General features: G+C 37.7%; 1 protein-coding gene across 1 annotated transcript in view; it reads right to left on the bottom strand.

Moving 5' to 3' along the window:
• The window catches only part of LOC140232685 (ribosomal biogenesis factor-like), an 89,002-nt gene extending 75,998 nt beyond the window's left edge, over positions 1-13,004 (bottom strand). Inside the window, exon 1 of the mRNA XM_072312797.1 lies at positions 12,966-13,004. The gene's annotated coding sequence lies outside the window, so the exon portion shown is untranslated. The remainder of the gene's footprint in view (positions 1-12,965) is intronic.
• Positions 13,005-13,962: the final 958 nt, after the last annotated feature.

Here is a 13,962-nt window from a genome sequence, read left to right as displayed (position 1 = left end):
TGCATCGTCACCGGTAGCATGACAAGGAGTACTCGAAAACTCCTCCTCTACCTCCTCCTCCTCCTTCCACGCAGCGACGTGACTGATAAAACATCACGTCTTTGAAAGCGCAATGCTCTCACGGCAAATACACAAATTACACCTACTTAATACTGCTACACAGTTGGTACTGCATGACTTTCACTCTAATGACTGGGCCTGAATTTCTGTTGATGTAAGAAATGATGTGACTCATTCAATTAAAAAGAATTATTATTATTAATGGTATCTTTCTTCAACAAATCATTGATCGCAGCCAGAGGCTGAATTACAAATGATTTTACAAAAGTGAAAAATATACATACACAGTATTACATAAATATACAAATGTAAAATTACAAAATCAAAATAACACGCAGGCTCACACAAAACAAGAACAATTCGAACAAGAAAGAAACTCTCAGGCACTGCATACACAAAAAGTAATGAAAGTTTGAATTGACGTGGATCACTGACCCTAAAGTTTCCAAGACAGTCACTGCCAATCAGTACATGAATATTCATTAAGTTCCATGAATGTACATTGTACCTTAAACCATTTCCGGGTATGAGAAGAAAAAAAAAACAGAAATTGGAATTATAACATTTTCGCTTTATGTTTGACCTTTAACCCTAATATTTCCAACAGTTCTTTCCAAGACTCACAAGTCACTACTTAAAGGACAAGTTCACCTTAATATACATGTGGATTGAGTGAATGCATCAATATTAGTAAAACACATCAGTGAAAGTTTTAGAAAAATCAGACAATCTATTTAAAAATTATGAATTTTTCAAGTTTTAGTGCTGCCATATATAGCTGGATGTGAAGACTACTACAGTTTGTAATGTCACATGTGCAAAAGGATTCAAAGAAAATATACAGAAAATTCATCATATTTTCACTTTTCTTGCATAATATACCTACCCTTGACTTGCCTCTTTCAGAAAGCAGGAGAAATGATATTACCCTTCACAGTAACAAGTTGAGGGAATGCATACTTTCTACAAAATTGAAATTTTGTGGAATTCTCTTTAAATTTACTTTCTTTATATTTTCTTTATATCGTTCTATGCATGTGACATCACACAACAGTAGCATCCTTCTTATCCAGCAGTGACTGAGCAGAAACTTTAAAAATTCATAAATTTTGAATGGATTGTCCAATTTTCCTCAAACTTTCACTGATATGTTCAACTGATATTGCTGCATTCACTCAATCCATATGTCCATATGAATCCATATTTGATACATACTGTAAATATCATTTGGGCTGGCTCATATAACTAATGAGCCTTTAGCAATTGGGCTTTCATAGCTTAACCAAGCTTGATTTGTGTTGCCCTAATTGCATGTAACAGGTACAACAGGTACAACTCAAGATTTAAAAAAAAAAAAACCCAACTTGTTATCAATTCCTATATATTGCAGTCATATTTGAAAAATTAGTGCATGTGCTGGGAAGGCTGGTGTAGATGGAATATTCTAGCTCCTCAAGTCACCTTGGCATTGGTTTCTTTGATTTTGCTTCATATTCTATCTGTTTGTAGTTTCACTAAGTCATTATTCATTCTCTTATGTATTTTCTGAGGGTTCCATACCATACAAGCTTTGCATTTTAATGGGACCCTTCATTTCTTTTTCCATCCTTGTACTATGCATGTGTATATACCTTTAAAAAAATGCAATTATGTTGTTACTCATGATCACATGTATTTTGTTAATTTATGTTTTTGAAATTATTACAAATATGTTCTGTTACTGCATTGTATACAAATTTCCCTGTTTATTTCAATGGAAATGAAAAAAAAAAAAATAAAGCTGAAAGTTGAAAACCTTGATGAGTCTGACTTAAAGGACAAGTTCACCTTCATAGACATGTAGGTTGAGTGAATGTAGCAATATTAGTAAAACGCATCAGGGAAAGTTTGAGGAAAATCGGACAATCTGTTCAAAAGTTATGAATTTTTGAAGTTTCTGCTCAGTCACGGGTGGATGAAAAGACTACTATAGCTTGTGATGTCACATGTGCACAACGTTATAAAGAAAGAATAAAGAAAATTCAACATATTTCCATTTTTATCGCATAACAAAAGAACACTCGACTTCTCTCTTTCAGAAGGCAGGGGGAATAATATTACCCTTAACATACGTCAGTAACAAGTCAAAGAAATTTGCACTTTATTCAAAAAGTAAAGTTTTGTGAAATTCTCTTTTTATTTTCCTTATATCGTTGTACGCATGTGACATCATACACTGTAGTAGTCTTCTTATCCAGCAGTGATCGTGCAGATACTTCAAAAATTCATAACTTTTGAATGGATTGTCCGATTTTCCTCAAACTTTCACTGATGTGTTCTACTAATATTGCTGCATTCTCTCCATCTTTATTTATATGAAGGTGGACTTGTCCTTTAATGATGTTAATCCCCATCTATATAAAGTTTGAGTCAAAATTGGTACATTGAATATGAATTGTATCTTTCTGAAGATTGCAAAAGATTCTGACAGAGAAACACTTTTAAACTATTTCAGCCCCACTACCTCAAAATTCCACTGATACCATACATTGCTGGTGAACAGAGCTTCAGAATATTCACAGGACAAGGATGTCTCTTGATGTTATTAACGTCTTCATTTATAATGATTATACTTGACTTCCCTTTCTCCTAATATATCTTATCTTTCTAATCTTGAATTTTCCAATTTGATAATTCTAAAGCTCACTTTATCACAAAGCTGTTGTTGTTTACAATTATGTATGTGTGTGTGTGCTGTTTACTTTGATTTATTGATTGTAAAGTGGCCTTTTGCATGGCTTTGAGTACCCAACATCCTTCAATGAAATTAAGACACTCATCAATATTTGATAACAATTCTGACACAAGCTTATAGTTTTGGTCTACATTTTCCAATTGACAAAACTATACAAAAGTAATGAAATATTGCAATAATTCCTACAAAATTTATGCACCAACATTGTAGCCAAAATTAATCTTCAATCTTCCTTTATTGTTTTTTTTTTTGTGTGTGTGTGCACTCATCAGATTCTGTTTGTCATTTATACAACAATAATTATTTATATAAGGGATGGACATTACACATTATCAAGATGTTATCATGCAGAATGCCAAAGAGTTGGCAAATATGAGTTGAGTTACTCTTGAGCAGGCACAATTTCGCCAAATCAAGCACCCCAAGAGTCGTAATTGACCCGGGTAAATGTGCCTAAAGATCTTGGTAAACACAGCAGTCTGTCTCACGCAAGATAATATTTAGATATCCAAGAGCAAATGAGACAAAATTCCACTCCCCTGGTGGCACCAAACAGAAATGTGAACAAGGAATTGTTGGTTTCAATGTCAATAGTTTTTAAAGGTCAAATAAATATTTACTCAAGGGCCACACAATTACTTCAGCTTTTGTTATCATTCAGAATTCAAGAACTGCAGTTATGCATCACCGAAAGAAACAAGGAAATTTCACAGGGCTCTCGTGTGAAAGCAAATCTTCTTTGTGCTCAAATCTAAGCGTGTCTGCTTGCATTAGCACTGCTGAGGCGTCAGGGAAAGTTTTCTGACCCCATTTTGTAAATGCACCAAGAGAAACATCTTTACCCGCTTTCCGGTCAAACAAGTAAACTTGATTTAACACAAACATGTTGAGTAATTGTGATATTTCATTCTGAAAATAGGATTCACTACAAAATATTAAAGTCAAACTTAACAATGTAAATATAAGTTATCAAAAGAGTTTATTTGCAGAAATGCTATAAATTCAAAATGAATTGTACTTTCTCGATAAACATGTATGCCTGCCCTCTAAAAACTCAGTGCTCAATGGAGAGACAATAATCCTCAGAAAATATGTTTTAGGCCTATCACCAGAGAATTTTCCTTATTTACAGAGCAAGACTAAAATGAAATATTTGGATATCCCTCATTTCATAATTGGTATGGGTACAGGTTATTTCCCATCTGTATTCTTATAACATCACACAAGTTTTTTGCTTTTTGTTTTTACTAGAATACAAACATCTTTTCTGAATATATGCTGAAAGAAAAGATGCAGCAAAGTTAAAATGGGTGAATGGCTACCATTCCAATAACAATGATTGAAAGAAGTCTTTTTCCCTCCATTCTCACTCTCTAATTACTCCGTCAGAGAACATAACCTGTCCAAACTTTCACCAAACTTTCGCCAAACTGTAAACATTCTTACCGTGATCACATACTGCCTAAATACCAAATCGCTGTTTGGAAAATAATGCATAGAAGTCCGGGACCACCCGTGGTGGTGGCACACACCTGCCCGGCCGGTGCATTAGAAATTACAACATGACCAAGCACCTTCCCCTATTCAATTTCCCTACCTTTTGCATCTATGACCACTTAAGAAAGAAACAAAACCAACAACAAACTTCATAGTTACAAGAATTCCGCAGAAGAAAAGACAAGTTCTTTAACCTGTTGAAGATGAGTCCTGAGTACACTCAGGCAAGTGTCTATGGGAAATGGATGTTGCAACAAAATCAGTCCATCCTCAATGGGTTAAAATGCAAGATAACACATCCCCTCTCGTCCCCTCACCAACAAAGAAAACAACACCACACACACACACACACACTCACATAAACATGCGAATGATAAAAAGGAGAGCAAGAAATAAAGGCATTACCATGCCCCAGATAAGACCTGCTCACCTGTAAGCTAAGCTAGTGACACATTTAACATGTTGGTAACAAAAGCCAAAAGCCAGACTAACTTCAAATTGGGTGATGGAAATTTCTATGGATTGCTCAGCATGGATATACCTCAGGTAGTAGAATAGTTGGCTTTTTTTTTTTCATTAGAGATACTTTAGTTTTCCTCACTGCAATGAGGACGGCTATAAATGCACAAGCCAGGGGCAGATCTAGCTTTTTTCCAAGGAGGGGGTTCAGGGGCTGAGCTGGGTATTGTGAGGGAGGGTAGTGACCAAGCCCGAGCTGGCGAAGCGAGCGAGGGGGGGGGGGGGGGAGTGTGTGGGAGGGTGGTATCCCCTACGATGGGGATTTTTTGTAAAAACGGAGTACGTTTATAGAGCATTTAAATGAAATTTCTAGGGAAATAAACCTAGTAAAAAAAAAATCACTGTGAAGGACTATAATAACTTATGCAAACTATTCATTTTACTATAAGTACAGACAGAGTGAGAGAGCCACTCTCACTTTGCCATTCATCTGAAATGCATTCATTAAAAGCTAAAACATAATCGCACTGTTTGAGCTATAAAAATTATTCTTATATTACTAGAAAGCACAGAAGAAAAGGAAAAATGTAGGGTTTACTAAATGTATGTTCCACGGGGCACACTCAAGGACACGAAGCTACCATCTATACGCTAAATTTACTCATAAGTAATATTAGTGTATAGATATAATAATGTAATATGTTCAGTGTATTATAGCCCCGTCAGGGGCAAAAATTTTGCATTTTCAGTTATGAAATTGACAACTTTTAGACAAGAAAAGTGTCGAGGGGGTGGGGTTTAAACCCCCCGCGCCATCAATCTGCCACTGGAAGATTGGTCTCCCACCATACACTTTCAAATTGCACATACAGGTGTAATGCTTGGGGTAGAGATGGTGCTTCCCTGCTGACCATTTCATTTGATAGCCGGTGTCATGACAATAAAAAAGTCTTGGCAATGATTTTCTGACAGGGTGTTCAGACACACAAAAAATTGACACCAAAACGATAAAGCTTTATGATGGATTTATGTGTCTGAATGCTGATTAATGAAACATTGTTCAACGACTTGCCTCGCGGGGACATGGGGACAAGTCCCAGTGAACATTCACATTATGGTTTTGAGGGGAAAGTCCTGCAGTGTGGGACGATCCCCACAATGTAGGGACCAATGTAACGCAGGGACAGAGTTACATGTACACAGACAGCTGAACTAATTAAAGATGCCCCTTTCATGCTCGGCAAATTTCACCAGAGCTTACCCGAGATCTCTTGGGTGACACTGCAGAATGAAAGGCATGGCTGGTGAACTCCTGGGTAAAATGGCGCATAACTTTTTCAGAAATCTCACCCTCAAACCATCCCTGGTAAACTCGCAGGTGTCTCCGAGATCTCTGCGGTGCACCCGGGTGAAAATGTAACCTGAAAGGCATCGCGATGAAACTCTCGGGTGAAAAGCGAAGGTCAGCATGCCAATTGATGTCTCGCGGGCCCCGTTCGCGCATGCCCCATAAAATGTACTTGCACTGCAGAAGAGCAGATGAGAATAATTCAAGCGGGCAAGCTACTTTGCTAGTAAGTAGTATGAAAGAAATTTCTTGCAGGTGTTCCCCATTTGATTCAGCATCGAATTTCCCAGGTAATCACCTAATTGACTAGCATGAAAGCAGCATAACAGATACAGAGAAAAAGATACACAGAGAACAGGTGAGTCACAGAGAGGGAGAGATGACATATAGCTAACTACTAGGAGAAATTGAAGAGTAGATATATAATGGTGTGAAAAGAGGAATACATAAATAGATACATAATGACACAGTTAGAAACACTGATAGCACAGACAGATAGAAAGTGTAAAATAAACATAGATCTAAAAATGTAAATAGAAAGAAGAAATAAGAATAGAATGGTAAAAATAGTGAAATAACAGAAAGAGAGAATGAAAGATAAAGAGAGAGAAGAGAGGGGGACAGAAGGAAAAAAATTCTAGCATTAACAGAGGGTTGTTGTGTTTTTTTTTTTTTTAAATCTGGAAATATGTACTACTACCAGTTGTTTGACAGAGCTATTTTAGGAATCACTGAGGTGTGTTAATGGACATTTATCTCTGAATGTAGCCCAAGACGTTGTCATTCAATTATTTCTGGTTTTGAATAAAAGTTAAATGACTGTGCAAATAGTAATCCACACAGATGCTCCTGAGGGCTCAAATCTCATTTATCACTTTAACAATGCAATCCTCTGATGCCTGTAATGTAAGCTTGCTTGTGGTTGTCTTGTTTGCGGTCGTGCTTGAGCACCGATGAGCGCTGTCTCCCGTTGTCGCCAGCGGGATACCTGTCTCTTCTGTCACATTCTCAATGATTGTTGCAGATAGCCTACTGCAACCCTTTCAGAACTGGTGGCCAGCGAGTATACCCTTTCACTTTTTTCTTCCAAACTCCCCCAAATTTTATGGGATTACGGGTTGGGTTAACATTCGTTGAAACTTTTGTAGTTAAATTTATGATACCAAAACAGTATAGAGCTACGATGAATTTATGCGTCTGAACACTGACTAAAGAAATGACGTATAATTAAACGACGTATAACAAAACCACGGTCAGAGCATCGTTTTGAACTAGAACTTGATAACGAATCAGCATTCCATCGTGTCCATTGTGCGTCTGAACATATGGCGACCATAGAATGGTATAACTGGATGGGGCTTAATGGGAGCGCACACGAAAGGTGACCGCGAGTAGCTGTCACTCGTGACCAGAACAGCATGCGCAGTGGGAAACTGCACATGACGTTTAGATGATTCTATATACTGTATACGCCATTATCTTCGTGAGGGTTTAATTTTCACGAATTTGCGAATTGCAGTTGGATCGCGAATTTAACAACGCGTGAAATTGTCTCCATGCGCTTTGTTAATAGAGCATTAACGTAAGCGTCGGTGTCGATTCGCAAAAACAACATCTCGCGAAAATGTCTATGACCTCGTCATTCGCGAAAATATCTGTACGCAAAGATAATGGTGTATACAATACATCATTTCTTTATTGAGTTTTGGTACAAACTGGCTTGTGTCTGAATGGGGGAGAGAGAGTGAGGGCTCATGTGGCAATGAGAAAACAAAGTGACATAGGACCCTTTCAGACATATCAACTTCTTGTATGTTCATATGACGTATGGATATACAACGTATGCGTACTGATATCAGTCCATTCAGATGTAGCACCCCGTTTTCGATAATCGTTTGGAAGCATTCAATACCCAGTCAAACTTTCATGGCGAAGCTCATTTTACATACAAGCCTCTCTGTTGCCCAGTACAGACATTGTGCCGGCTTTGCACTTCATGCTTATATTATGTACTGGACTTATCTGTAGTAGATGTCGCATTGCAAAATAAGCCCCGCCTACTTATATGATGTATGGATGCACAAGAAATTTCCAATGCAAAAAAAAAAAAGAAAGAAAAAAAGAGCGATATGGGTATTGGATACTGTAAAACACAATATATTCGCGGCATGAAAATTTTGCGAATTGGAGCCGACGGTCTTTCTCGCAGCAAGAAATTTTCGCGAAATTGCCACCGGCATCCAATGCATATTGTGCAGAAAAGAACTTTCGCGCACATTTTAATTTCGCAAATGTTGGCGCTCGCGAAATTTGCGAAATTAAAATGCACGCTAACATTCCTTGTTTTACAGTATGTAGCATAATCGTACGATACAATGCTCAAAACATTTTGAAAAACGTGCAATATTGAAACAACATATCAATATGAGGGCATTCATGTGGGAAAAACGTCCTATATCCATACGCCGTATATCGTTACGAACACTCCCTTGTCTGAAAGGAGGGACAGTGTCTAGGGTGGATAGTGTCTACAGCATTGAATCATGTTTTGATTGAAGGATTTTAAGCTTGAGATTGAGTAGGTGTCTGAGAACTCTGATTGGGTTACTACAACCTCTGCCAACCATGGACACAAGATCCAGTTTGGTGGTTGCTACTGAGTCTCAGAAGAGATTCAAACATTCCGAGCCGGTTAATGATATCATCAATGAGCTCTCCTGAGGGAGCACTATGTAAATCCATTGCCTGAGGGAATCTGCTATTTAAGCATGTGCAAAGTCTATTGGGATATAAGAATCTTGCAGGGAACAGGAATATAGGTCAATTTGACACAAGAATTATCGGCTTTTGGACTGCAAAGCAACTACCAGTATCAATATCACTCATTGCAGATCACACATTGGTGAAAAAAATTCCCTTGGCTTCAAGGAAAGCACTCTATCTCTGAACTGCACAGGCCTTAAGTTGAGTTTACACCATGTTCCCAGCAACCGTGGCAGCCCCGTTTCTGGCTTATCAAGATTATCATTTAATCTCCTTTTTTCATGTACCTGAAGAGTATGACATTGGCAAAGCACACATGAAAAATGATTTCCACACTACACTACTCTTATCTTTAACCCGTTGAGAACGGACTGATTTTGATACAACACATATTTCCCATAGACACCTACCCAAGTATACTCGGGACTCGTCCTCAACGGGTTAATACACTGAGCCTTTTGACTACCTAGCATATCATTGTGCAGTATGTGCTGGTAAAGTACAGCCTAGTATGCTTTGGCATCATTTGTTTGTTTGTTTGTTAGATTGTTGTTTATTGTGGTGTGAGAATGGTTCAAGTAAAGCACCTTTGTCAATCTTCATAACGAAGGCCTACAATGCATTGACGGAAAAATGCAATTACTCATATATCACAAAAATCAAAGAAACAATCCCACGAAATAATGTCATGAGCAACTGCTATAACAAGAACCGCTCAAATGTTTGTGTGGTGATATGACTTCAGACATTTTGAAAGTGGAAGCGAAAGTGTGACTGCCCCACATGTGACATATCGCATCCTTGCACGGTCAGTTGCAGGCCGACAGAAGGATAAAAATTGAAAACCCCTTTTGAAATTTTTGAAAGCATAGATTAGTCATCCCATGTGGACAAGAAGAAGACAAGTTCTACTAATGGGGTAATTTGCTAACTCAACCGGTTGCTGCATAAAGACGGTGAAGGTCACGAAAGGTCACTGAAGCTTTCTCTAGTAGCAATTAAAACGTCATCCTCTCACCGCAAGAGGAGAAAACAACAGCATTAAAGGGAACCAACACCTAGCAAGAACTTTTTTTTCGCTCTGCAATAGACACAACACTAACAAACCTAGCTTCTTGCATCTTGAAGAGAAGCCAAATGCTCCTGAAAGAGCATCAGTGGACCCCATGATTTAGAAGCATGTAACAAAAGACAAAAGTCACACCCGGAATTGTATTGATATTTGATAAATTCCACAAATGCAATCAATTCTGCATTGGTTTTCTTCTCATAGAAGTTGTAGTCATGCTGATGACATTTCAGTGACATGTGTCTTTAAAGGGAAGGTAAACCCAAAAAGCAATGTGGATTGAGTGAAAGCAGCAACATTAGTAGATCACATCAGTGAAAGTTTGAGGAAAATCGGACAATCGATGCAAAAGTTATGAATTTTTAAAGTTTTGGTGTTGAAACCGCTGGATGAGGAGACTACTAGAGGATATGATGTATGAGTGGACAACAATACAAAGAAAATATAAAGGAAATTCAACAAAAATTCACTTTTCTAGAATTATGAAAGAGCAATGGACCAACCTCTTTCAGAAAGCAGGGGGAATAATTGCTACCCCTAACATATGTCAATATCAAATTGATGGAATTTGTAATTTTCATGAAAAATGGATTTTTGTAGAATTTTCTTTATATTTTCTTTGTATTGTTGTCCACTCATACGTCATAACCTCTAGTAGTCTCCTCGTCCAGCGGTTCCAACACCAAAATTTTAAAAATTCATAACTTTTGCATCGATTGCCCGATTTTCCTCAAACTTTCACTAATGTGTTCTACTAATGTTGCTGCTTTCACTCAATCCACATTGCTCTTGGGGTTTATCTTCCCTTTAAGTTTAAACCGACTAAACTAAAGTCTTTTTTAGCCTGGAGGTTCCCTTTAATGTATAAAGGCCCTGCTATTCTTTGGATTTACTTCTTAATGGACCCCTATAATCAGATCAGTGCTAGCAAATTGTCTGGATTCACAATACTCTGATGAAATGGAGAAAGGGCTTTGCATTCAGAGATTTCATTTCTTCATCTCTCCTACACAGTCCTCCAGCCACACAAAGCTTTCCACCTTGTCTTCAAGGGGATTCTACTTGTGCGCACCCGTGCACGGCACTAGACAATGTTTGCGTCAATACCCCGCCCTGATAATCACATGCTTTAGATCACTGCAGTGTGCATTAAATATAGATGTTTTTAACACATTAGAGGCAGCAATAACTAGTAACAGAAAGTAAACCACAAATCAATGGCACACACTGGAAAATAAGCACATGTATGCATGTAAACATTCATGGAAGATTTTCATGAAAGGGTTTCTGGGTTTTGTGTGGACTAAAGGACTAAAATGGACTGAAATTTAATCATATCAATAGTGTCATCGGGGCCTTCTAATCATATCACTCACACAGTAAGTCTGCATTTTTTAATGAACATCTTTCCCTTATTCTATCTCTCTTTTCTGTGTGCATTCTGTCTCACTCTCTTTCTTTCCCTCTCTTCTCTTTTATCATTCTTTCTCATGCTCCATCATCTCATTGCTCACAAAAACTGGGTGTCATATGAGTTCATCTTATAAGAAATTACAAAAATCACCAAGGGTCTTTTATCCACAAAGTTCTGGCAATTCTGGCCCAGGCATATGAAAACAAGCTCATCAGGAAGTGGAAGGAGGAGTAATGTAGTAATGGGTTCCATATATTAGATCCAGTCAGAAATGACTTTGGGCATACTCCAGCTGATGAGGCAATAAGGATATTAGAGGCATTATTTACCATTTGCAGATGAAACAAAAACCCAGCTTTTCATAGTGTTTCAAAATAGTTCTTAAATGTGAGTTAGGGATAGAAACAACCAATGTTGAAAAGTTAATCATTATAACCAATGTTAAATATTGTCAAATATAATAAATGTAAACGATGGGTATTATAAAATTGTTTCTAGAATAAACCCTCTACAGTTATGGTTTCTTGAGAAAAAAAAAGTGATATTTCTTTTTCATATTTTAGGCTTTGTTGCAAAATTTTGATGTGGTAGGATGTTATATGATAAAACTGACCTATACATATATCTGCATCAAATGTGATAACTCAAGCATTTATTAAATCAGTGCTCCCAATAGTGAACAATACCTTTAATGATGCACACTGTGACTTTGCCTATCCAGGAAGCAATACAGAATGAAACGTGACAAGAGGTAGAATCAGCACATTGATTCTTGCCTACACACTTTGATGTCAGCAGGCCAGTTGTTCTGACAGTTTGGAGCTTTTCTGTCAAAAGATTTCATAGAATTTGTGAAGTTAGGGTTCAGAGTAAAAGATAGTGGGTAATTTTCATCCGATCATTTCCCAGTGATGGCTATACACTCAGGTAATTCTTACAAAAACTTGGAAAAGCACTTGGAGAGCACAGACCTCTGCCAAAGCAAGCAGCGTTTTTCCATCCATAAATGGTGCTGAAATTTTGCCTGATTGCCCATCCCCCCCCAAAAAAAAAAAATGATAAAAGAGCCTTTTGTTTATCTCATCAGCTTTCGTGCTGCGCAGCGCCTTGAGCAGAACACATGCTCTGGAGCGCGTATGCAAACCTCAAATACGTGCAGTTTGAACTCCCAAGTTCATTGACCCTATTTGCCAAAAGATAAAAAAAAAAAAACCTTTAAGAAATTCATAAAATTCCTTGATCATTTCCAAAATTATTCATCTGTTCCTTGTGTCATTATAAACTTTCCCTGTAAGTTTCCTCCAAATCCATTCACAACTTTTGGGTTATTTCGCAAACAGACAGACAAACCAATGCCGGCAAAAACATAACCTCCTTGGCGGAGGTATGTAAATATTTATGAGCATCCATGTAGTGACAGCCAAAAAATCTAACTAATGACAGAGATTAAGATGATACAAGTATACAATAAAGTACTAAAAGATACAGATGTACCGTGGTAATGACAATGCATTTTTATCAATGGCATAACTGTTATCATGACTTAGGAATTACTTCTTTCAGTTGTTATCTCGTGGATGTTAAACACACCTGCCAGTGAGCCCACGCAAAACTTGTATACCTTGGAGTGAAATGAATTAACCAAGAGGAGAGAGAAGACTGGATGCGAGGGCTTGAATGTGAATAGATTCTCCTGCATCAGGTATATTAAGTTTCCATTCCACCTCCCAGGTGCACAGTGGTCGAAAATTCTGAAATGGAAATCGGGATTATCTCTTTTGCAGCATCCTTTCACTTTCAAACATCTATAGAGAGAATGAAGTATGGTGCAGCACTTAAGAAAAAAAAGAATGCCCAAAACAAAGGCTAAAATTGACCAGAAGAAACACAAACAGCCTCGAACAAATGCATGTCTCGTTCGAACTGACACGTGTGAAAGCAAGAAATCCCCCTGGAAAGATATCTAGTATGCTCTAGTATCACTCACAGAGCACAGAAAGGGATCTTTCCCCGCAGGACAAAGGTGTAAATTCTTTTCTCCTTCTTTAACGACAACAGCCACAACAGAATGTATAATACCAACACAAACTTCAACAACAAGGACAATTCAAGACTTGAATAGAGAGCGTGACCATCAAGTTCTATTTCTTGAAGATCCGACTTGATAGTTGGGTTCCTTTTTCTTCCCTTTTTAAACCTAGGCATTCTGAATTGTTCAAGGTAAGAAAAGTATTTTGGCTAGCCTGGCTATGAAGAGGGATAAGTAGGACTTAGCACCCCTCTGATACCCTTTTTATGGCCTTTTGTCCCCACATTGACTCCACATGTCCCAGAGCCAATGCGAAAACTCAAAGAGCAACGAAAAAGGGGTTTAGCCATGAGAGCTAACAAAAAGTTTGCTGGATAAAAGGTTCTCACCTGGATTATCCCAAGATACATATAATCACTTGAGAATGAAGGGAAGTACATTTGGGGGTTAAAGGAATTTTTACTTCCCCCTTGAAAGCATGGTCTCTTATTATACATGTTGGGTTTCAAGTCTTAACATTTTTTAAAAACAATTCAAAGCTTTGATAACAGTAACAACAGATAATAATGTGATCCATACATGGTTAATC

The sequence above is a fragment of the Diadema setosum genome, chromosome 9, assembly GCF_964275005.1.
Source record: "Diadema setosum chromosome 9, eeDiaSeto1, whole genome shotgun sequence".
Classification (NCBI taxonomy): Eukaryota; Metazoa; Echinodermata; class Echinoidea; order Diadematoida; family Diadematidae; genus Diadema; species Diadema setosum.
The sequence above is the reverse complement of the archived record's forward strand: the minus strand, read 5'-3'. Positions and strand labels throughout refer to the sequence as shown.